The sequence below is a fragment of the Caretta caretta genome, chromosome 7 (assembly GCF_965140235.1).
Source record: "Caretta caretta isolate rCarCar2 chromosome 7, rCarCar1.hap1, whole genome shotgun sequence".
Taxonomy (NCBI): Eukaryota; Metazoa; Chordata; order Testudines; family Cheloniidae; genus Caretta; species Caretta caretta.
The window spans coordinates 102,576,961-102,603,075 of NC_134212.1; the positions used below are offsets into that span (position 1 = coordinate 102,576,961).

Genomic DNA, 26,115 nt, shown 5'->3' on the forward strand with positions numbered 1-26,115 from the left:
CCGACCTGGGCAAGCCACGGCCATGCCGCCTCTTTTATCACAGTGTAGACGTACTCTCAGTAAAATATATAGGGGAAGGGGAGAGTATGTTTTATATTTGAAAAGTTCCAGAAAATTTGTAACATTGTGCTAACCGAATGTTAAAAGCTTGCTTTTCTCTTCTGAACCTTCAGGAAAAATAAACCAGGAGCTTACCTCCAAGTTAGGGAGGTTACGATTCAATCTGGGGAAAGAGATTTACTTGAAAGTGTCAGGATTGCCTTTGTAAACTGTTGCATATACCTAGAGAGTTAGAAGGCTCTCATACAGCGAGAAGACAAAATAAGCCAATCAGGTTTTAAGAGAGCACAGAGGCAACTTAGCCATCTTCTGAATCATAAGCATTCCAGGCTCTGAGGAGTTTGATATCTGGATTTTAATTTTGCATCTCAGGCTCATCAGTAATCCTGCTTCTTTGGAACTTTTTTGGAGTATTTATCATATGGTTTGCCTAATGAAGAAGGATTTCCACTCTGTTTTAAGAGAGAGACGCACCATCCCATAATGTCTCTGGGTGAAACTGAAGTCAGCACATTTAGGAAAGCAAGGAGCCGTTGAAAAGGTGAAATTCTGGCCCTATTGAAACCAATGGCAAAACTCCCATTGACTTTGATGGGACCATGAAGATTTGTTTACAAGATAGTATGTATATGCTGAAACAAACAAAAAAACCCAATAAATTGTGCCTCTCCACTGTATACGTAGGCCCGATGCTCAGAGATGCCGAGAACCTGTAGCTCCAACAGACTTCAAGAACACACAACACAGCAACATTCAGATAAAAAAACAAACAATTACTTCAATGGGAGTTATAAGTGAAAAAAATCAGACCCTGCGTGTTTATAATGGACAGATGTTTTTTAATTCTCTAAACCAGCTGAGTTTTCTTTATGAGTGAATTGCCTTTGCGGTTTCTGTCTGAAAGCATCTCTCTTTTTTTAATCCTGTGTGTCAGACAGTAGCTACCGTATCTGTCAAACTATGGTCAGTATATTTTGTATTTAAGATTTTTTTATGTGGTTAAAGTCATTCATCGAATGTTTAGTGAGAGTTATCTAGATACTTATATGGTCCTCATCACTATAGTTTCTGAGCAAATCAAGAGTTAAAGTAGTAACAAAAAGGAAAAAAAAAATACCTTATTTCCCGCCTCCACGCCATCCATGCCTTCTATTCATACATTATTTAGACACGTCTAATCCAGACACATCTGTGCTGATATTCTATCCATTATATTCATTTTACCACTGCTCACTAACTTTGCTATAGTTAACCGTAGGCCAGTCTCTCTTTCATTGTATAGAGATTTCTCAGGCTTTTCACAGATATCACTAGTCGAGTCTAGCTGAATGGAATAATTTCATACCAATATAAGTCATTTTTCTCGAGGTACTGGAAAAAATTAATATATAATCTAACATTATTGTTTTAACAAACCCACAAAAGCAAGGCCAGTCAACTAAGAAACTAGAGTAATGGTTATGCATAGCCAGGTGCCAAACTATATGATTTTAGCTTTGTGTCTTTTCCAGACTATTAATGTAGTTTATGTTTACATGTGTTAATACAATACTTCAAGTTTTATGAAAATACTGTATTCAAAAGCAATTTCCACATGGAACAATGCAAGGAACTCTTGCAGTGAAAATTCAGGGAACTTCATAGCCCATGTGCATTTGCACAAATCTATGTTTCTCAAATTCTTCCCAAACTCCAGTAAACAGGAATTTTGCATGACTCAATTCTCAGAACCCAACATTCATGGACCTTGATTGCTCAGTAACAATTCATTCATAAATAAAAAAAATACAAAACACAACTTTGTGTTTGAGGTCAAATATGACTTTTTTACTTAGTAGAAGAATGCACAGATCCCTTTTAATGCTTACAAGTAGCCCTGAAAATCTTTCCAATGTAGTATATACAAAATCATTCCAGTTTCATATTAGTACTAGGAGATACAGAATAAACATGTCAAAGAACTGGAGACATTCCCTCCATAGTGTTGCAATGCTGGCATTTGTGGCAGTTTATAGATTTCATTATTTTAAAATATTTATCCATTCTTATTTTTAGAGAAAACATTTTCTCTATTTTTGTTCAAGTAAAATAATATAATTTGTTTCATGTCAGAACAACAAAAGAGAGACACATTTTTAGCAGAACACTTCTCTTTTTAGAGTTAAGTATTATCATCATGATCATCATCAAGAACTACAATATTATGCTTGCTTATAATGCTAGAGTAAAAATAGTCTCCCTCTGTTAGTCGATGTACTGCTTCTTATCAAGGAGGTACTTGAAGAAGCATATAACTGCAATTGTCTGTTATCAGGCTATTAAATTCTGTCAAACTCAGATCCTAAGACTGGTACTGGTAATGAAATGCAGTGTGACAAAGTTGCCTACCACAAGATTAAGACGCAGCATGCAAGTGTAGTGGCAAAGGAGGGATTTAGGGATGGGAGTATAAATTTATTTGGGAGGGTGACTGTTTAATTCTATCCACTTCCCTTGCACCCAAAGAAAGTTATCTGGCAAAGTAAATAAGACAAAAACTGGACTGCCAACTTGATTTCAGTCTACTTTTATTTCTTTGCCCACTTTGATTTATTTCATTGTCTTTTCAATTTTTGCTCTTCTTGTCCCAGAGCTGTAGTATATAGAGGCTAATCTCAATCAAAACCAACAGGCCATTGCAGGCTATCAGATAGTACCATAACAACAAGTATGATCTAGATATACCAATAAACATGTGGTAGCTCAGTGAAGTGGCTTATGTCACTCTTGAATACCTTATTTTCTTTATTTTTCATCACCAATCCTTTTGTTACTCATGAAACAATCAATCACATTACTGCACATATTCTGTTGTTTCTCTCACTCTCTCCTAGTTACAGAGTAGTAGCCGTGTTAGTCTGTATCAGCAAAAAGAACGAGCAGGACTTGTGGCACCTTAGAGACTAACAAATTTATTTGAGCATAAGCTTTCGGGGACTAAAACCCACTTCATCGGACGCACGCAGTGGAAAATACAGTAGGAATTTTCTCTCCTAGCTAATGAACAACAGGATAATTTACTATGCCATTCCCCTCCTCATTTCAGGGATAAGGGTTGAAAAGGCAAACATTGGTGAGAATTCTTTTTGGGGTGAGAAAAGTCTGTGAAGCAGGGTGGATAGATTTAAATCAAAGCAATTTAAGTCACCATTTTAAATCATGATTTATATCAGCAAGTAGAAAAAGTTAATTTAAATAATCATTTTAATTGGGTTTTGTATTTGTACTTTTCCTAAAGAAAAGTTATTTTCCTAAATAAAGGTTGATTCTCATTGGTTGGTAACCATCAAAACTTGATGATTTACCACTAAAAGATAGCCTCCTTTTTTTGCCAACCAGGAGGATACTCTACATCAATGCACATTTATTGAAGAAATTACATAATCTGAAAAAAATGTAAGTTAAGCTTTTACATTTTTATTATATTAGAAAATGGTGAATGATACATTTTGTATTTAGATGGTTGATTTTTTTATTTGCATTTTGTGTCAAGCTCTATTTGGATGGAAATTCAAATTCAATTCAGTACACAAAATAGCATTTTAAGGTTTATTTTAAATTTATAATTACATAAAACGTTACCTTAAATGTGCTGGATACATAATAAAAAAAGTTTATCAAAACATGTTTTGCATTAAAAACTAATTGATTAATTAAACAAAGGAAGTATTGACTGTAGTAGTGAATTGAATGGATTGTTTCTGGTCACCATGTCCTTCAAGATGTTAGAACTAGTAGATCTAGTCCTCTCACGCCTAGTTTTCATTCATAGATGGGAAGAGGAAAACAAGCTTTCCTGCTTTTCAATTACCAATTAGTTTCTTAACTTTGAATGAACTGATCATTGAACAAAACTCTTTGAATAAACTGAAATAAGGAAAAAGTTCCCTCTGTATCTACAGAAGAGACTACTGCTGTCAAAAGCTGGTTTAGCATGTCAGCAAACTCTGGTGCCAGGTGCTTATCCAGTGACTTCGTCCAGTTCAGTGGTATGACTTTCTTTAAAACTTGGCAGCTAACGCGTACTGTTTAATATTACTGTTTGTATTTAATATAAATGATTATAAGTTCAGGCCTTAACATAGGTTGTTAATTTCAAATTTAATTTTAAAAAAATAAACCTGTATTTAATTTAAATAAAATAATCCAATTAAAAAAAAACAGTTTTTCTTAAATCATCTATTTTTATCCAGCTTGGTTAAAAGCTACACTTCCACCCTGTCCCCGATCCAAGGGGAGAAGAGAACAAACATTTGCAACATCCCCACTTACAATTAGTAAGAAAAAAGAGTAGGTTGGAGAAAAATGATGCCTATTGTGTTCAGACCATCTTTTGCAAGAGCCCACACAAAATATTAAAATGCAGACATAGAAGCATGATGAGAGAGATTGCAGATTCAATTTTATGGAAGTACTATAACCTGGCCAATAAGGGAACTGTGCAATCTCTCTCTCTCACACACACACACACACACACTTTAATTTTGCACCTTCAAGTCCTTCAGAGAACAGGTCAGGAATGAACTGAAAATCTGTACAAGCTTGAAAGCTTGTCTCTCTCACCACAGAAGTTGATCCAATAAAAGATATTTCCACACCCACCTTGTCAATCAAAAACCAAGTCAGTTAAGATTAAAGGTCTCCTTTTCCCTAAGAATAAGACCATTTTTGCACAACACTTTATTATCAACTGACCCCCAACAGGAACACAATTACAATGAAGGCAGCACTGTTTTGCTGATATCAAGGTCTAGAATAGTTCATTCAGCAGTTTTCCCAACAGGAGATCAATTTTAAGAAGCAATTACCATTAATGCAATTATCTGAGTGTGCTCCCTAATGGGTTTCACATGTGTGTGACTGAGATAACACAATACCTTCTTTAAAGTGACTACAAGCCAATGAAAGTTGAACATGCTGAAGATATGTGCTGAACAATGCATTTGGTGAGTATTCAATAGTGGGCTCTAATATATAATTTAACAAAGAGCGTAACCCACATAGCAAAGTATAAAATTAAATACAACATGGTGGCAATATACCCTGGAAACACTGATTTCATCCACAAGATGAGTAATTTTAATGCCAGCAGCATGTTACATGTGGTGTTCTCAGCCAGGTGTTGCAAGATTAAATAAAGGAAAATAGAGTACTCACCTGAAGAGAGAAGAAGCTATAGGCTGTAAGAAAAGAAAAAAGGGAGAGGTTAAAAAGTTGTCACTTGTTCTCCATTTTCAAAACTTTATTATTTTAAAATGACAGTAATGTAGAGCTAGAAAGTTGTCCAACACAAGGCTCTAACTCTGGTTTTAAAACTTTATGGCCCAAAACATCAGCTTATTAGTATTGTAGTAGAGCCAAGAAACAGCAATGAGAAATAGGGCCCCATTGTGCAGAGCAATGAACAAACATAGTAAAATACAGTCCCTGACCCACAGAGATTACAATATATATTTAAAAGACATAACAAGTGGGTGTAACAAACTGAGGGAATTGTAGGATGGAGGATGAGAATACCTGACTAGCTGTGTGTAAAAGGAGCAGAATCAATTCTTTTTATATATAAATAAGGAAAGATGAAAGGATATCAATAATACAACCTACTTCATGCAAAATGCCTATACTTAAAACATCTTTAGTTGCTAAAGAGCCAGTATCTGTCCTATGCATCTCCAGAGAAAACAAGTGTGAGCTGTTTGTACATGGAGAGGAATCTTCCAAATCTATGCCTGTGAATTATTTAGGTTTCTACATTACATATTTATACAGAGCAGGAACAAGATTTTGCCTGTAAACGTCTGTGACTTTTGCGTACAGAAATTCAGGACGAACTGGTTGCAGTCTGATTTCTTTGTATGCCAAGTAGTAGTACCAATGAAGATGCCAAAAATGTCCCTCTAGTAAGAGGATTACATCTCTTCTGACTGGCCCTTTTCTTCTTCTGAAGGAATGCTGAAAGGAGCAATTCATACAGCACCTGGCTCCAAGGTGTCTCAAACATACCCAGGGATTTCCTTTTTCATGTAACAGCAATACACAATCTAAAAGTTTTTCCTGTCTTCAGTCAATTGAATACAGCTGGCACTGAACCCTCCTCTTCCTTGTAGCCTCTTTTAGTGCCTAGTCAAGGAGCTCTATGAAATACTTTTTGAACAGTAGAGAAATTTGCTATCTCTAAGGTGCCACTAGTACTCCTTTTCTTTTTGCAAATACAGACTAACACAGCTGCTACTCTGAAATGTAGTTCACATTCCGCTAGAAAATAGAGCACAAAAAGGGGGCAGAAGGCAGAACAAAGACTGAGATGAATCCAGAGCAACAGAAATGTTTGCCAGTTTATCAGAGCTACACTTTATTCCAAGGGATCCAGAAGCAATTTATCCATTCCTGGTGGGTGAATTAGAAGGTGAATAAGTAGTCTGCAGAATACTGCTTTATACAATCATTACTGCAGCTGATTTTGCTGCACATCAAAAAGAAATGGAAATAACTAATTCTAATTCTGCATTATAAAGATTAACAGGCCACAAATCCTTCCAATAGCCCACTGAATTCAATAAACCTAATTATTTTTCCTGTACATTCTGCACAATACCATCCTGCCATGTGCATTTGCTCTCCTTTCCTACTATGCTCTTAACTTCTGCCACCGCATGAAACCCTTCAGCCACTATCCTCCAATTTGTGAATGTGACCTACCAGCATAAATAAGTGGAGAGAATTTTGCTCCCATAACTATTTGCACTCACAATTTAACCTAACTATATATATAGTCAAAATTTTTCAAATGAAATATTTGATTGAAATGTTGAAAATGGTATTTATTCAAAAGCAAAAAACTTTTCATTAAAGTTATGACTTCACAAAAAAAAATTTTTTTGCAAATAAACTATCTCCTCCTCCCCCCCCAAAAAAACCTACTGAAATTTAACCAATTTTTTTTTTAAAAATAGCTGCTTATTTTTTCCAATATTCCAAAATATTTCCGTAACCATTTCATGCAAAAATTAAACAAAATTCTTCAAGAAATCTAAAAACAGTCCACTTTGAACTTAAGATGATTTCGAGTGTTTTTGCTAAAATTGTTTATTTTTCAATCAACTCTACCTCAATTGCACATGCAAACAGTTAAAGGTGCCAAACTACCCATCTTACTGCAATGAAGTGTTATGAGTATGTCTGTGCTGAAGAAGTGATGAATGCTCTTTGAAATCATGACAGTGTTATTGTATCCATGTTGATCCCAGGATATTAGAGAGACAAGGCGGGTGAGGTAATATGTTATATATTGGATCGAGAGACAGACTTTCAAGTTTACACAGCGCTCTACTGCAGGTCTCTGTAAGCTCAAAAGCTTGTGTCTCTCACCAACAGAAGTTGGTCGAATAAAAGAAATTACTAACACCACTTCTAACTACCTCAACTGTAATGACAGGCAAGGTGGGTGAGGCAAAGTTTGACTGAGGCACACTCTGTGTAACAGCTAAGTATTAATTAGTTTCATACAGGAAGGGGGTTAAAGCAAGTACGTGTTTAAGACCTGCAGCATGTGTTTGCAGGCCTATAATACATCATATTTAAACATTTAATAAAGAGAAGCAAATTGAGCGAAAATAGGCCACATACAGCATACTGTTTAGAAAAGACTGAATGCATCCGATGAAGTGAGCTGTAGCTCTTAAAAGCTTATGCTCAAATAAATTTGTTCGTCTCTAAGGTGCCACAAGTACTCCTTTTCTTTTTGCGAATACAGACTAACACGGCTGCTACTCTGAAAGCTGTTTAGAAAAGGGTTACTAAGTACATGAATATGAAAGTCATGGTCCCATATTCTTCCCTTCTCTAAGGCAAGTGGGGTAGGGGGGAGGGGAGGAGAGAGAATACCAGTAGCAACTACTCGGGAGAGCACAGGAGGAGCAGCAGCCTGGTTTCCATGTCTCATCTCTTCCAAAGAAGCCTCTCTGCCTACACCCCTGAAGTCACAGATTCTAAGGGGCACAGCACAGAACTTGAAGACCAGGGGCAGGGCTGGAACAAAAAGGTGTCCATAAGCCATCTTTCCACCCTCCCAGTCCTGGGCTGCTCCTGGGACAGGAGAGCCCCAGTGTAACTTACACAACCCTAGGGTCCTGTCTAAATTACAGCAGCATCCTCAGGCTGCCTTTTGGGCCTGTAGCCGCTTTGTCTCATCTCCAAGGCCCCAACATCCCCCTGCACTCAAGCCCTGTTCCCAGCACTCTCTGGCTGGTGAGGAGGCAGTATCACAGTTGTTTCATGCAGTGCCTGAACTGAGGAAGTCTCCCCAGCTGGATACAGTGCATTTACAGGCTTATTTGGCCCTTTTACACATTGTACCATAACTACGTCAATGGGCAGGAGAATCTCACCCACCAATCTGAAAGCCATAAGGACATGGGCAGCAGGTTGCATAGGCTGGGGGAGGCTTTGCCTCCCTAAACAGCCAGGCGTGACCCTGTCCGCTGCTGTGACCACTCCCTGCGGCAGTGTGCGGCTCCAGTTTCCCAGTGCTCCACTGGGGCTGGGACCATGCGCCTTCCCCTGTTCAGAAGCTGGGGAGGATGCGGCCACCGGTCACCCGCCTTCCTTGGGTTGGGAAGGCTGGGGCTGCGCCGTTGCCTGCCTTCCTGGCGTTCCGGGACTGGGGAGGCCGTGGCTGTCAGGCGCTCCTTTGGGGCTGGGTGGCTAGCTGCAGGACTGGGCCAGTGGCCACGGTGTGGGGGAGAGGCAGCTCTGGGCTCCAGCAGGAGGGAAAGGGGGGCTCAGCTCCAGCAGGAGGGGTGGGGCTGGAGGCTAGCCTTCCCCAGCTGGCGGTTCACGCGCTGCTCATGCACAAGGGACCATTATGACAATTCTGTCTGACCTCCTGCATAACTCAGGTAATAGAACTTAACCCAGTTATTACTATATCACCAGTCCTCCTCTACTTCCAGAGATCTCCCCCACCAAAGATAATAGTAAACTTGTCCACATTATTTTCCAAGGTTTCTTGCCTTCTATGGACATTCAAAGATCAGCAGTGAGTTTTCTAGATATGCAAGGACATTTGGAGGCTTAAAGACTCAGACTCCCCTCCACCCCTCTTCCCAGCAGGGATTTCCCTACACCACCCCACCCACCCAAATTTCCCTCCCCGCATTACATGCAGTGTTGCCCATTTAGTCGGTTGGAAATTTGAATGGAAATTGAAACATTAATACACACTTTAAAAGCATATACAGTGTATGAGAAAATATTTTAACCTAAGAAAGCATAATGGGTTTGAAAATTATGAACAAAGACCAATTTCCTCATACAGCTGTTATTTATGACAACGTTGGCACATTTGTTTCGACTATATTGGCCTACCTAATAAATTCTAATTATTATTTGTAAGCAAGGTCTGAATGATCTCTTCCCTTACAGCTAGTGATGAGCCAAGGGTGAGTGAAAAGGCTTCAGGACCAGATCGTATTTACATGAACACATCTACTCTGCCTAGGTATCCAACAGACAGAGCTGTGATACCCAAGTGATCAATTTTGGCTGGTGTTGGATTACAAATCACTTGAGTATTAAATGTGGGGGTCATGAAATGTTGTTATCCTTATTGTAAGAGTAAAGGGCAACAGAACTGTACTTAGCCTGACTGAATGAGGGGGTCTCCCTCAGTGCTTAATTTGTACTAGGGCTTGCCAGGGCTGAGCCCCAGCAGCTCTAGGCTTGACAGTTCATAGCCCTGGGACCTCTGGGCTTGCCACATCAGTTATGAAAATAACAAACTTGCTTGAGCCCCAGCACCTCTTTCATTACAAAGTAAGCACTGGTCGCCCTCAGCTGAACTGCACTCCTTAAGCAGGAGGTTTGGATGCCATATCCTAGTGGAGAGAGACAGAGAGAAAGAGGGTGGGGCACAGGTGTTTTGCTTGGTGGAGTGGGCTCTGCCTAAGAGTCACAGGCACTATTTGACCTGCGCCTCTCTCCTGTTCAGAGATAGAGCTGATTAGGCTCTATGGAGAGTCTTTTGGTTTGTTAAGTGACCTCTAGAGCTGAAATCACTGATAATCAGGTTTAAGTGCTTGGACCTGCTGTGGGACAGTGTTTCTGCGGAAGAGACAGCCCAGCCTGCATTAGCAGCAAGGTTCCCCCACTGAGAGCTGAAATACCTGAGAGCTGGGTGGAACCTCGAGAGGCCGACTCACACAGGTCACAGTGGCAGGTGGCAGCAGGTGGTGATGGTGCAGGGCCATTGTGGACAGAGCAGTGGAATGAACGGTGGCACAATGAACAGCAGCAGCCAGAGCATTTGTTTGTTGGACTATGTTTTAGTGACTTTGCTCCAGAATACTGGATTTTTGACTGGGAAACATAAATATACATTTCCTAGTAGGCCAAGATTTTAAAAATGCATTATTTGCTACGGTCGTTGTCTCACATCATTGCTGTCTCGAGAGGTCATTCATTATCTTGGGAGGTTTCTGTACTAAACTTTTTTATTATAATTAATTTTTATGTAAGAATGGCCATATTGGGACAGAACAATTGTCCATCTACCCCGGTATCCTGTTGTCCGACAGTGGCCAATGCCAGGTGCTTCAGAGGGAATGAACAGAACGAAGAATCATCCAGTGATCCATCCCCTGTCGTTCACTTCCAGCTTCTGGCAAAAAGAGGCTAGGGTCACTCAGAGCATGGTGTTGCATCCATACCCATCCTGGCTAATAGCCACTAACCTCCATGAACTTATCCAGTTCTTTTTGAACCCTGTTATAATTTTGGCCTTAACAGCATCCCTGGCAAGATGTTCCACAGGTGACTGTGCACTGTGTGAAGAAATACTTCCTTTGGTTTGTTTTAAACTTGCTGTCTATTAATTTAATTGGGTAATCCCTGGTTCTCGTGTTAAGCAAAGAGGTAAATAACACTTCCTTATTCATTTTCTCCACACCAGTCAAGATATTCTAGGCCTCTATCATATCCCCTTTTAATCGTCTCTTTTCCGAGCTGAAAAATCTCAGTCTTCTTAATTTCTCCTCACATGGAATCTGTTCCACACCCCTAATCATTTTTGTTGCCCTTCTAGGTACCTTTGCTGTCATAAATATAAAGGGAAGGGTAAACCCCTTTGAAATCCCTCCTGGCCAGGGGAAAGCTCCTCTCACCTGTAAAGGGTTAAGAAGCTAAAGGTAACCTCGCTGGCACCTGACCAAAATGACCAATGAGGAGACAAGATACTTTCAAAAGCTGGGAGGAGGGAGAGAAACAAAGGGTCTGTGGGTCTGTCTATATGCTGGTTTTCTGCCGGGGATAGACCAGGAATGGAGTCTTAGAACTTTTAGTAAGTAATCTAGCTAGGTACGTGTTAGATTATGATTTCTTTAAATGGCTGAGAAAAGAACTGTGCTGAATAGAATAACTATTTCTGTCCGTGTATCTTTTTTGTAACTTAAGGTTTTGCCTAGAGGGGTTCTCTATGTTTTTGAATCTAATTACCCTGTAAGATATCTACCATCCTGATTTTACAGGGGGGATTTCTTTATTTCTATTTACTTCTATTTTTATTAAAAGTCTTCTTGTAAGAAAACTGAATGCTTTTTCATTGTTCTCAGATCCAAGGGTTTGGGTCTGTGGTCACCTATGCAAATTGGTGAGGCTTTTTATCCAACATTTCCCAGGAAAGGGGGGGTGCAAGTGTTGGGAGGATTGTTCATTGTTCTTAAGATCCAAGGGTCTGGGTCTGTAGTCACCTAGGCAAATTGGTGAGGCTTTTTACCAAACCTTGTCCAGGAAGTGGGGTGCAAGGTTTTGGGAAGTATTTTGGGGGGAAAGACGTGTCCAAACAGCTCTTCCCCAGTAACCAGTATTAGTTTGGTGGTGGTAGCGGCCAATACAAGGACAAAGGGTGTAATATTTTGTACCTTGGGGAAGTTTTGACCTAAGCTGGTAAAGATAAGCTTAGGAGGTTTTTCATGCAGGTCCCCACATCTGTACCCTAGAGTTCAGAGTGGGGGAGGAACCTTGACATTTGCCAATTAAAATATATTTTTTTGAGATGGGGTGACCAGACCTGCAGGCAGTATTCAAGATGTGGGCATATCATGGATTTATATAATAAATGTGGAGGAGCTTGGTTTACCAGACTGATCAGCCAAGCCAATACTGACAACCTACATGAAAAGGCTGCAAAACACCATGCCTCTGGACTGCATCAACATGTAGAAAGGCTTAAACCAGTCGCTGTCAAAGCCAATTTTAGAAGAACTTAATAAGGCTGTAAAGAATGCTGGAGACACAACTCAGTTTATGTGAACCAACATGGCTGTGCATCATACTTTCTATTTAAGCAAGAGATACCACACACTACAAACTGGAGGCCACTGTTAAGTGCATTGTCACTTGTTTATCCTGAAGTTGGACACTGGCTCCGAACAAAACTGGCAAGTGCTTGCTATCTTTTGGCAAAAAATTCAGCTGTCTAGAAGCATGGGATGCAAAGTGAAAGACTCAGCAGTTGAAAGAGTGAAGAACTCTCTCATCACATTCAAAAAATGTGCATACATGGCTGATGAATACACCAATTCAAATAGGCATCAAGTATTAAGTCATTGTGTATGTTATCTTGATGTCCGTGGCAGGCCAGTAGATGCATTCTAAAAGTGAGGTTATAAAAGACACATCAGCTGCATCTGTGACATTTTAGAAGAGTTAAATGCTTGTAAATTGAACTGCAAACAGATGGCTGCTTGTGCATTTGATGGAGCTACAAACTTCTCTGGAAGACATAGTGGAGTACTAGCTTTGCTCATAGAAAAGTGTAACCCTAAACTCTCCTACACACACTACAGAGGCCATCTACTCCAGCTAGCACTAGTACAACCTGCAGAATCTTCAAAAGACATTAAAAAACCATAAATTTAATTGCTTTGTTATACTCTTTTTTTCAGTAAGAGTCCAAAATGACTGAACAACTTGGAAACAAACAGAAGATACACTGGGACTGAAGTTCAAATTAGTCTACCCTGGGAAAACGTGCTGGCTTTCTCATGAGCGATTCTTGGCTGTTGTTTTAAAATTACTGGCTTTGGAAAGTATCTACCAGGATAGGACAGATCTAAGTAGAGAGGCTGGCGTACTACTTTTATTACTAAAGTTCAGAGAAGACTATCGCCATTTTCTGTCTTTTAAGTCTACCGTTGAAACCACTTGAGTCATTAAACAGTGCCATCCAGGCATCTGCTACACCAATAGTATATCTTTGTCCATCAATAGAAGCTACCCTGGGATCAATCACAGAGCTATCCCTTGAAAACATACTGGAAGAAGCGAAGACTTCAGTCCAGAAGTTGACTAATGAAAGCACATATATGGACTCCTTAAGAGAAGAGGACAAGAAGTGTTTGTTAAGCCAGCTGGAAAAATACACAGACTTGATTCTTACAAATCTACAATAGTGATTTCTGGATTCTACTCAACCTCTATGTAGCTTTTATAGATGGCTGTGTTATAAAACACCTACAGTTGAGTGGAAGTGAGGCACTACCAGCAATAGGTCTGCTATGTGATCAGGATAGAATAGAGAATTTTGAACACAGAATGGAATATCATATGACGAACGAAGGAAGATTTAACTTCAACTTCTTCTTTATCACTAGTGGTTCGACCCAATCTTTGTGCTATGTTTCCTGGGATGAAAGAAGTAGGAATTGTTACTCCCAGTCACAGCAGTTACAGTGAGCATTCTTTTTGCTCATTGAATAGAATTTTGTGTTCTGAAAGAAGTCACCTTCTGCCATGTGTCCTCATGAAGGACTGGAAGTAAAGGACACACAAGACAACACCAAAGAGTTGTGCAAAATTACAACAAGAAACCAAGAAGGATGTACATGTAGTGCTTCAAAGTAGGCTTGAATAGCCAACTTTAATTTCTGTGAGGATTTTAAAACATGAGTTAAATCTAATAAAATGGTTGTGAAACATTTTTCAGTTTTTACTATGGTGCCATACAGCCCACCTTCGCCCTCACGGTCTCAACCCTCATCAGCCCTCAGCCCCCCTGTATATTCAAACTCCCTCACCCTCCCCCATTTTCAATTCCTGGGTAAAATACTGCTTCCCAGTCTACAGAGGTCAACATTTCACCCACTCAACAGAAAGATCTGAAGGAAACTATTAGAGTTTCCTGACTCCTACACAGGTGTTTCCTGCTTAGGGGATATGACATGACTTATGGTCAGTGAGACTACCATGCTTTATAAGGATTAAAGTTATTCTAGTGCAAAGGGCTAGAGGAGGCCCCATGCATCACTCCAACCCTAGTTAAGGATTTAAGTGAAATTTAAACCATACGCAAGTCGGTGTGGAGGCTCTACGGGGTGGAATTTCATTTTTAGCATTATTTAAGTTCCAATAAGAGATTTAGTATTCAAAGAGATAAATATTACCACCCTTAATGTTTTAATCTGCAAATTCACAAACAAGACAGCTATTTTGTATTTTAAAATCCAAAAATGTTTAACAGGCAATTGCTAAAGATTAATACAAAAACTCTACTAACACACATTTCATTTTCTTCCCTAAAACATCTAACAAGAAACATTAATTTAATATAGGATTAAAAATGATTGAAGACTTAATCTTCTTTATATTCTTACCATAAGACATTTTAAATTAATTAACACATTAATTACCATACATTTAAAAAAACTCCAAAAAAAAAAAAAAAACAGGTTTAGATATTCCCTAAGAGACAAACTGATCATCTTGGATTATACTCACCACCTCTTGCCAACTTTCAAACTTCAAAACTGACCACTCATTATACAAAAGCACTATTTGAGCTCCTGGTCCTACATATCATGGTTAGTTTGGTTAGGCATGTTGCCAGTAGAATGCTTTTTAAACAAAAACTAAGAAAATAAGAATCAACCAGTTAAAAAAATATAATAATGAACATTTTGTGCCAGGCCAGTGGTCATTCACATATTTCATTCTGACCACTCAAATATGCACTAATTTTTCAATTTCTGAAAAAGTAAAAGTTAGAAACTGTAATGATGATTTTGTGTGCAATGATCTATCACAAAATATGGCATTTAATCTAATTTTTATATTCAGTCATTATTTTCCAAAATTTCTAGAAAAATAGGACATCCTTATTTTTTCTAGCTGAAAATACGTCCTTAATTATTTTGTCATGTTTTCTTGTGATACTATTCAATTACTGAAAATGGCGAACATCTTTCTGGAAACAAATATATATACTGAGTTATGAGGCAAAAGAAAATGAAACAATTTTAAAAGTCAAGGCCATGCATGAAGGTTTGAATCCTCTAAAGCTAAAATGAATGGCTAAGCAAAGCATATGAGGCATAACAGCATTTTTGCTGGAGGAAAAACCAGTTTATATCCCAGCTCACTGAACAATTTCTAGTCGAGTAAGTTTGCCTCAAAATGTTATTACATGATATAAAATTCATACATGCACAAAATATTATGCCTCTTCAAAATTATGAAATAGCACATGCTACTCTGAAACCAGTACATATATGTCCTGTTAGATAAAATATAATACAAGTTTCCATTATTTATGAAAGTATTCTATCCTTACAAGCTCAGACGGTATGAGATTTTGAAGGATTTCATGAGAATAAAAACAAACAATTACAAAAGTATCAAAAAGCTATAACTTTCAGGGTTGTACCATAACTATAGTAACAGTGCATATTCAGCACTGCAGTCCATATTCACTATGTAATAAATTCTCCTCTCACTGTCCCTATTGTTACACTCAGATGTTGATTCTCTTTGATAAATGATTCCAAGTATCACTACTTAGGTTTTTGTTTTTTTTTTCCTGAATTAACCACATCAAGTAATATATACAAGTACAGTTTCCTGAAAAGTATTTTAGGTGAGCAGTAATACTGTATGGCTGAATCATCATCAAATGAGCAGAGAATGCAGAGCATTTCCCTGTTGTGTTAGGTCAAAATACAATGAGGAATAGATATCATGCACCTCTGATGTCACTGGTGACTGTTATAACACAATCAGCGGGCAATTCCATTTTGATTCTGGGCAGTTACAGAAATGATGAAAAAGAAATGTAATGAAACCATATTTCTGAATGATCTCTTGGGACGCAGATCATCTCGGATACATGCTGGCCATGCCAAGTCTCACAGTTTCACTGTTTACCATCCAGGCACTGGCAAAGCTGTTATTGTCTGTTAAGTCTAATAATCCATGACAGGATAAAAGTATGTCATGACCAGTCTGAAACAGGAAAGGAGTCACCCCTACCAAAGGCCCAAATCCATATTCCTTGTACAATACACACTCTCACCAGGCTCAGTGCGTGGTTTGGGGTGTGCAAAGAACACAACTGGGACCAAAATAACATCCAAGTCTGCGGCCACTTCCCTGGAAATCAGAAAAGAGAAATGCTCCAAGAGCCTCTGCCACGTTGGCAGGCCCCACTTGTTTCTTACCTTTTGACCATTTGCTACTGACTCACAATAGAACAGATGCCAACAGCTTAGGTCAGATGCACACACTGTGCCTGGAATTAGTTTTATATGTTTGGGTACTGTTGACACTGCTTAACTCATTTACATATATCTTGACAACAGCTAATTTAAAGGTTTTGGGATTGATTTTTTTTAATATAGCCTAGAGACAATTTTGGCTCATCCAAGCTTACATTTGTCCTTCAAGGATACTGTCAAGCACTTTTTCCCCCCACCAGAAAGTCTATGATTTACATCTGCAGAGAAGGAATCAACCCCCAGTGTAAAGATGAAAAGAAGCTGTTTGAAACCCTAAATATGCTTCAGACAAGTAATTATGGAGAATGAATTAGTTATCCACACAGTCATTAAGCAACCTCCACACTTGCATGAAAGAAATGAAATCATCTCGAGACAAAAAGGTCAGACTCCAAGGTCATAATAGAGGTAGTTGACTATCCTGTTAATTATCCTTAAACTATCCTCAGAAGTTGGTTGCAAGCATCCGGGGAAAGAGCTAGACCTCTGGAAATCCAACTCTCAATTTCTAGCTAAAAGAGAATGACTTGCAAAATGAGTCATCCTGATCAGAATCATTAGTTTCACAATATAGCACTGAAACTACATTCTAATTTATTTAGACTAACATCAAGGCAGAGTCACAAAGTGACTATTAAATTAGTAGAATTTACAAAGGGAAAAAAAACCCTCCACAATTTCAGAGGAAAAAACCTGATCAACCACTTCACATCTAGTGATTTCCAGGTACATTTCCCCCCTTTCATGACTGTCACGTGTCTTCAAAGCATGATTGTAGCATCCTACCATCCAGAGGACAAAGTACTCTTCTCCTTGGAAAAAAGAAGAACATGGCATCATCTCTGTATGTGATGCAACCATCTTTCCACTTCCATTTCGCCACAACTTCAGGATTTGGCCATGTTACTACCATTTACTGGATTCAGGAGATTTCCTACCACACAGCAATGACCCAAAGCATGAATTTTCACTATACTGATGCACAATGCTGTCCTATCACATGGCACTATAAATCATTGTGTATCATGCACAAACACAGAGAACGATAGCTGATGTTGGGCTAGCAAGCTGATTTAATTTGGTCTCTTTGGAATTGGTGCAAGAAGCAGCCATCTGAAACAACAATTTACACTGGCTTGTGAACGACCTGGATTTGGTCATTTTTCTAACTTCTGTGCCCAAATGACACATACTGGATGCAGTACCGATGGCTAGCAAAGTCATCTGCAATATATCGTTGGTGTGGTTCTCACTGCAGATCCATAAACTGGAACAGGAATTGTCATAACTAAGAAACTGCTCTCAGCATCCCTTCCTTTAGTTTTCTGGAACATCCTGCATAAAACAAAAATCTCAGTATAACATCTCATTCAGACTCTCAGAGTGTTCTCCGGGAATAGGTAACTTTTTGCTATAACCAATTTACAGAAGGATGGTTCTCAATACACATAAGAGGACTGCAACTAGCTGTTTGGCTCAATCAAATGTCAGATAGCAGTAGATTGTAAGGCAAGAGTATGTAAAAATAATAAAATAAAGGCTTTTTTGCTTTTAGGAATATAAAACCTTACATAGCATGGGTGGGGCAACAAACCAGATCTGACATTTGTGACCTTGTTAACAGAGAACATTCTTAGTACCTATTCAGGGAAGGCTTCAGCCAGGGTCCATGGAACCTCACACAAGGGCCCCAATTTATTTCTCCTAGGACCTAGAAAGTTTAGATCCATGAAGAATGCCCAACAATCAGAGGGCTGTGGTCATCATAAGAACTGGGAACCCCAAAAAACATAGCCAGGATAGGGATCCAGGAGAAATTGTGCACAGCTGCTTCTATGGTATACCACTGTCTCAAAACGTTTTCCTCCTCGCTGAATCTGGTGTCCTTTGCTTTTAGATGTCCAGCTACAGTAGCTCTCTCTGAGGCTGACTGCCAGCGTAGAGAAGAGAAAATATTTGTACTCCACCCCATATGCCCATCTATTCAGTTCTATTGGCCAGTCATGCTAGAAGAGGAAGGTGAGTTTCCCTGTGGTGGTAGGATTGGTACACCTGCTCTGCATGAGGACTTCTGATGGCGCACAACATAGGGAGAAAGATTAGAGTTTAATTGACCTTAATGGCACCCTAGGAGAGGAGGGGGAGAATGCTCTACTGCCTGATTCACAGGCCTCATGTTCCACTGAAGCTTGGGGTATCAGGGTACCATAAGAGATGTCTAGACCATAAATTGGCCTGAGCAGATGTTAAGAAGGAAAACTAGGCAGAGAGAGTTTGGAATTGAAGTGGAGGGTCATTCAGTCCTCATTAGATAACTGAGCCATTCACTAGCCCCATCTCCTCCCAAGCTGGACAGACTGCCTTGGCTGATGTCTGCCCCAAAATGGTGAGCTGGACAAAAAGGTCCTGCCACAGATTACACCAGGCATGATTCATAGGAGCCACAGCACTTGGTGCACTCTCCTGGAAGTTTCTGCTGTAGCACATGATGAAGCTACACTTCACTCAAGAGCTCCCTGAGCCGTCAAAAGGTAACTGCATGCTAGGGAGACAGTATGGGCTTCAGAGGGAAAAAATGGCAGTGAATTGCCTAGCAACAGGAAGGGACAGAGCCTACCATAGCAAAAGACAAAAGAAGCAGCAGACCAGTTTCAGGCTGAGGTATGATCCTCAGAGGAAGAGCTATGAAAGGCAAGGGTGTTGTGGGAATTGTACTGTAAGGAAGCTAGCAGAAGCCAGTGTTGGCGCAGGAAACTGAGGTCAGTCTATGAATGGTAGGCCAGGTCTCTGAAACTGGCTGTGTCAGTCCATAAGAAGTTACGTCTAAACCTAGCCTATGGGATAACCCTCTAAACCAACACTGTGAATAGCTTTTATTAGTTCTTATTTTAGTATTAAGGCAGCGCCTAGTGGCCCCTACTAGGGGTCAGAGCCCCCATTAGGCTATGCAGTTCACAGGCACATCAAAAGATAGTCCCTGCCCTGAAGAATCTACAATCTACATCTGTTGTCTGTTGTTTTAGACTTATACAGACAGAAGGGAAAGCACTGGGATTATTACGAAGTATGCTCGGCTCATCAGCCATTGTCAGATTTTGAGGCATCACGGCAGAGGGGAGTGTTAAGAAGGACCTAACGGGGTGGATATATGAGCTGCTGCTGAGCTGTCAAGTCAGGCCTGAGGTGACACAGTTTGAGCACCAATTAAACGAAGTCAACATAGGGCATCCTCATTAGAAATAAGAGTGTCTCCAAATCAGAAGATGCGCCAATTTAATTCAACATGCAACCAATTTAGTTAAAATCAGCACTCAAACTGCATGTAGACGTACCCGCAGTTTCAGAGCAAGGGGGGGGGGGGGGGGCTGGGAAAAGGAAAAGGGGCAGATGGTTTCTGTAAATCCACGCTGATGAGGATTTTTTCTTTGACAAACTGACAAACCAAAAAAGACTGGCATTGGAATCCCACTGTAGTCCACCTCCCAACTCTGCTGGAGTTTGGATTTGTGTCCCCAGTTCTGCCATATTTACACTACAATCGCTATTCTTTCTTTAAAGCACCATTTTATATCTTGTATACTGGTATTGTTGGCAATTTAATACTATAAATTCTCATTAAAATTCAGATAAAAGGATATTTTAATGTCATACATGAGAAAAAATTCTCAGATAATTCCAACTTTTTCTCAAAGTCAACAAAATAATCCTATCTTCACTTGAACTGCTGAGCACAAGCACCTATTTTTCCCTCAAGTCACTGAGAAAGTTTGAGACTCATCATGAATACCTCCTCCACATAAATGAACACTGCTGTATTCATTTAGAAAACAAAAACAGTATTATAGGAAAATATGCTGCTCTCCATTCTGGTGCAATATCCTCTGGTGCAATAACAGTGTAATGTTAGAAATGGCATTCTGCTCAGCCTAGCTAAAACAATCAGAAACTTCTTCCACTATAAAACAACTGTAATATATTACTGTTTTGTTTATTTCCTTTTACACTGCAACACTAAATTTTACAAGACAGGATATGCTGTGCTATAAAATGAAGATGTCTGAATAACTATTTTGTCTTTCTGTATTTTACTGTCCATTCCTTCACTGCCACGTACTAAAAATTTTATATATATATACACACACAACTGTACTTCAATAACAGAAAATGCCTACCCCAAACAAGCTGTAATTTCATTACATCAGCCTGCATTATAGCTTCAAATGAAAAAACTACATAAAGATTTCAATTTAGGAGTGTCTGAACAGATGAACGTGAAAGGAAAGTTCATCTCAGGTCAACTTGATAGCTCAGCAGTCAGTGCTTTATACTACCACAAAGAACTTTAAAGTCTGGGCATTGTAAATATGACTTTTCAGACTCCAGGAAGAGTCAGCATTCACTTTTCTTTTATCACCTTTTCCTGAATGTATGTCATGGAGGTCAGAAAGTCAACAAAGCACTGAAATGTGTTTGAATTCATTTTTATTCTGCAAAATGCTTAAACAAATGTTTACAGTTCAGCACATGCTGACCTGGGTCTAGATGTGGAACTGAGACATTCATAAAACACCTTCTCCACTTTCTATAACCATACTTTTCAGTCCCTTCTTTGTGTTTGTATGAGAGAATAAATCAGTCAGTGTCTGGGATCACTCACTGCAAAAACTGAAATAATGAAAATCCAGTTTACATTGATTTTAAAATGCTAAGCTGTTAGATGCTAGGCAAAATGATCACTGCTTGGTCTCCAACTAATCCTGAAAAATACACAGATGATTAACAGCATATCTACTGTAATTGACAGCCTCAGATGTGATGATAATACAGGAGCAATGGCAGAAATGGGGCCCAGGGAAGAATTAAAACCTATACGAAAGTAACAGATTCTTAGAGGCCAAAACCCTACAAAGTTTAATTTGGTCATGTAAGGCAGTTGATGAATATCACACACTATTTATTAGTACAAGGCTTCACTATGAACTGTCTGCAAACAGGATTTTTATAAAAGAAGGACTAACTTTCAAAACAGATCTTTTTACTCATTTATCTTAGCTCTTTCTCAGGTTAAGACTGTTAAGAGGGTATTATTTTTACAAGCCTTACACGCTTCATTTAAAAAGATTTCCATTCTTATTTGGTCTCTCCTGCTCTGCTCCTCACTCTCAACATAGAGTGGGAAAAAACAAGGGGAAAAATTGTTGCAGAACCCTAACCTCTGAAGCATGGCTCAGGAAGCCTTAATCAAATATAAATGGCAGGGAAAGTCAGACTGGAGAAGAATAAAGGACCACAGAGACCTGGAGGCAGAAATGTATATGATAAAGGGGAAGGTGACAAAACTGTATCACCTAAAATTGCATAAATTAGACAAGGCTGGGCAAGATCAATACTTGACTGAGAGACTTCCAAGAAAGTCGCAATGCTGCTAGAAATGGAGCTGATAATTGAGTACATACCACCACATATTCAATATTGAATCAAATAGCCCAGAATGGTGGAAAGCGTGCACTATGTAATCTTCCAGATGGGATGTAAAACTGAGCTATTTATAATATGTCACTATTAAAAAATCCCATGGCACTGTTTGCAAGATTAGGGGGCTCTGCAACAAAATACAGTATTTTTCACCTTCTGTCAAGATGGCATAGTGTTGTAGTGTATTGTTAAAACATTTCAATCCAGCAGTGGCTGCAGATTCTGAATTTTAATATATGTACATCCTGAAAGTTCACACATATAGCATTCCCTATTCCTGATTTCCTTTCAAGTATAAATTTTACTGTAATGCTGATTATTAATGTATGTCATTAAACGTATAAGATGTGCGATATGGTAGAGCTTCAAGACCAATTTTAATGTTATTGGCCTTTATTTCTCAACCTCCACATTAAATTATGGGCAGCTTCTCTCTCCTCCACCCCCTTTTTTTGTTAATGAATGCTGTCACCTGCAGCATTTTGTCTTGTAAAATAGTTTCCATTTTAACACACTGTTTTCACATGCTCAGAACTTTTAAAAATAGTCACCTTTTGGCCTGAAATTTTCTATGAGTTCCTGCCTGAAGATGAATTTTTAAGTTTTAAGTCTTTTTCTTAAGTTCTTTCTGCTGTCAGCAAGAATACAAAAATATACTTCCATTTAAGATCTGATTTGCAAGCACAATCCTAGATTTAGTGCATGCCTAATTTTGAAAATCTGGACAAAAATCTGTGTGATAAGAGATTACTTTCAACACACATATGTAAGTAAGGTTGTTTAAAAATGCATTATACGGGACTTGTAAAATACTATGGGGTCACACTAGAATGTTCCAAAATTTACACAAAAGTAGGCAAGAGTTGGATTCATCCTTAACTTTCACATTTCCTGACTTAATTCTGAAACCTAAACATTGCATTAACATAGATTTTTGCATTACTTATATAATCAGACTGAGTTTGCAGAGTATCTTGGGAGTCTTCTGATGAAAGACTCTATATAAATGAGAGTCATTATAATTAAAAGTGAGTTACAAGGCCTGCTAATCTGAGAAACAGTAGTAAATCTAGAGGGACGTGTTCATTTTTAAATGTAGATCCTTGAAATTTCATCAGGAGTGGGGAAGTGTAGGAGGAATCTTCAATTATTACCTTTTTGCAGTGGAAGGTCAAAATCCTCAGATTGTCAGGCTTATTATGAAAATTCAGTTCAGACACCATGTTCTAGTTTCTAAAAGGGGCCAGTGCTCTTTTATCAGGAAATACTATAGTTCAAATTAAACCCAATATGCTGGTCAGGAATATTTCTGTCTGAAAAAGCAATTTTCCTTTACATGTATTATTTATCTGTTTCATCTCTTGAACTCTCCCATATGGGGGAAGGGAGACTAAATTCTTAACCTTGAAAAAAATCTTTAAAACTGAACAACAAAAGAGGGAGATGGGCAAAATGCCTGTAGAAACATTGCTTTGATTTTGACACATGGGAATAAAAGAAAAAAGGCATCTAACTCTTTTTTAATCAAAACATCTTCCATCTCATGTGCAAATTGCAACAGCTGAGAAAGCATCCTACTCAATCTCCCAAAATTGGTGTCAGCATGCTTTATGTAAATATTGGTTTACAAGGGATGTGTGTATACAGTAATCATCTTGGGGCTCTACTGGATTTACCACTTGTGTCGCATGTTGGAGAAACAGCAATTCTGACGTACACGTGTGGGGGGGTAGTATAAACAGGAATAGGTGACTGTAGCGAGGAGACGACTCACCGGTGCGGCGCCTCCTGCTGGTCGTGTCGGGAATTAGCTCTCCAGCCTTCGGAGCACCTCCTCCTGGCCGGTGTCTTGCCTGCCACTGGCCCCATGTCCCTCCCAGACCCCGGTGCCCTTTCCCTTAGGGTTCTGCCCCAGCAGTACCCCCACACTCTGGGTCTCCCCACCCAGGGGAACCCTCAACCCTCTAAACCCACCTTGCTTCAGTGGCTACTGCCAGTCATCATCTAACCCCCGCTCACTGGGGAAGACTGCAGTGTAATGGCTACTCATCATTAGCAAAGGGTTTTAGGACCAGCTGCCTCTGCAGCCCCAGTACCTTTCTGGGCCTTTACCAAGGCCTGTAACCTGGGGGTTTACCAGGCTGGAGCTCCCCAGCTCCCTTTGCCCTTCCCCAGCACTGCTTCAGCTCTAGGTACCTTGCTCCCAGGCAGCTAGCCCTTCCCACTCCAGGGCTAGAGTAAGACTCCTCCAGCTTCTAGTCCACAGCCCTCTTATAAGGGCCAGCTGTGGCCTGATTGAGGCATGGCCCCAGCTGTGGCTGCTTCCCCCAATCAGCCTAGCTGTTCCCAGCCATAGCCTCTCCAGGGCTGCTTTAACCCCTTCAGGGCCAGAGTGGAGTGACCACCCCGCTACAGTGACCTAGTCACTTGAGATAAAAGCCTTTCTATTTTTTTTTTAAATAGACATCAGAGTGATACAATTGTTATTAACAACCCACGTTGTTCTCTGGGAGGGACAATATCTATTAAACAAGTTGACAGTGGAAGGTTTAATAGATGGCTCAATAAATTCTACATAAATTCTTATTGAATACACATCTGGAGAATAACCCTGGTTGCTCAATGAATTTCTGAAATGTTTAGGGCAACATTCTACATTCATTCGGAAAGGATCACTGTCTAACAATTTTCCCCCAAGCAATCAGACCAGTTTTTACACCTAAAACTAAACAAACTAAAACAGCAAGATGTCTTTCAAAACTAAAGATGAGAAACGAAGAGAACATCATGTTGTACCAAAAACAAGGTTATCAGTGGGCAGCTATCAAATAATGTAGCTAAAGAAGCATGGATTAGGCAGTGCCACCATTCCATAAGTTCTGTAAACACTGTCAGCTATGATACCTTGATACAACATTGATGTGCCCTTTCCTGTGTGCTTAGAAAAACCACAAAAGCATAAATTTAGAACTCAAAACTGAGTTTCATGCTGAAATCCAATGCTCTGTTGTTATTATTCAATTCCTTTGGCTTACCTATGTGTTCGTCTTTCTTTTCAAATCAGTCTGCATGTTATCATTAAGCAAATATCCCCAATTCTGATCTGACAAGCTGAACAAAACTGCATAAAGTTATGGTGAATTTATGATTTTCAAAATTTTAATAAAAAGGAGCCACAGCCAAAGAAGACAGAAAAAGAAACCTTCGTGCACGTAACAACTTTTTTTAACGTAGAAGAAACTATGAAATGCATCACTCTGGGTGTTTATTACGGCTCTCTCTCTTTACAGGAGACCTGATCAGAAAAATTGTCCAGGAAATAGTAACAGGGAATTTCCTTCTTCCTTCCTTGGGGAATGGTAAATAATGAAGGACAAGTCATTGATACAGAGTGATCTGGATTGCTTGGTAAGCTCAGCACAAGCAAATAAGATGCATTTTAAAACAGTTAAATGTAGATGTGTGCATCTATGAACAAAGAGAGTAGGCCATTCTTACACAGATCAGTGTCTGGAAAACCAAAGAGACCCACCTTGGGTAAGAAAAGTGAGGCAGGGAGTCCCTCAGTGCCATGCTCAGCCAGCTGTGGCGGGGATGCACCACGGAGCAGCTACACTCTTGTAATAGCATTGCTGTGTGAAAGCACTGAACTGTTGCAACAGCTTCATGAAACTGATCCCCTTTCAACAGTATTATGGTCCAGTTTGGACAGAACCAAATAAGATTTTTTTCATGACCTAATTGTGGAGGCTTTAAGTTACCTCCAAAATTAGGTAATCAAGGAAAATTTAAAATCAAGAGAAATCAGTGGTACAATTGGCTTAATGCTGACCTCCCACACAGATATTGACACTTATGATGCCCAAAAGCCTTTTGGCTTGTTGGCTATAAGACAAGAATGTATTCAGGATGCTCCAAGTAAGCAAGCAAGCTCGATAAACCAGAGGAAATGGACGTACTACTGAAGAAAGCCTACTAATATCAGCAGTTAACAGTG

The 26,115-nt window shown here is 39.4% G+C and overlaps 1 protein-coding gene across 4 annotated transcripts in view; it reads right to left on the reverse strand.

The window, feature by feature from the left end:
• PTPRE (protein tyrosine phosphatase receptor type E) overlaps window positions 1-26,115 on the reverse strand; it is a 270,155-nt gene that overhangs the window by 194,491 nt on the left and 49,549 nt on the right. For all 4 annotated transcript variants that reach the window (XM_075131015.1, XM_048857790.2, XM_075131016.1 and 1 more), the window contains exon 2: window positions 5,257-5,279. The gene's annotated coding sequence lies outside the window, so the exon portion shown is untranslated. The remainder of the gene's footprint in view (window positions 1-5,256; window positions 5,280-26,115) is intronic.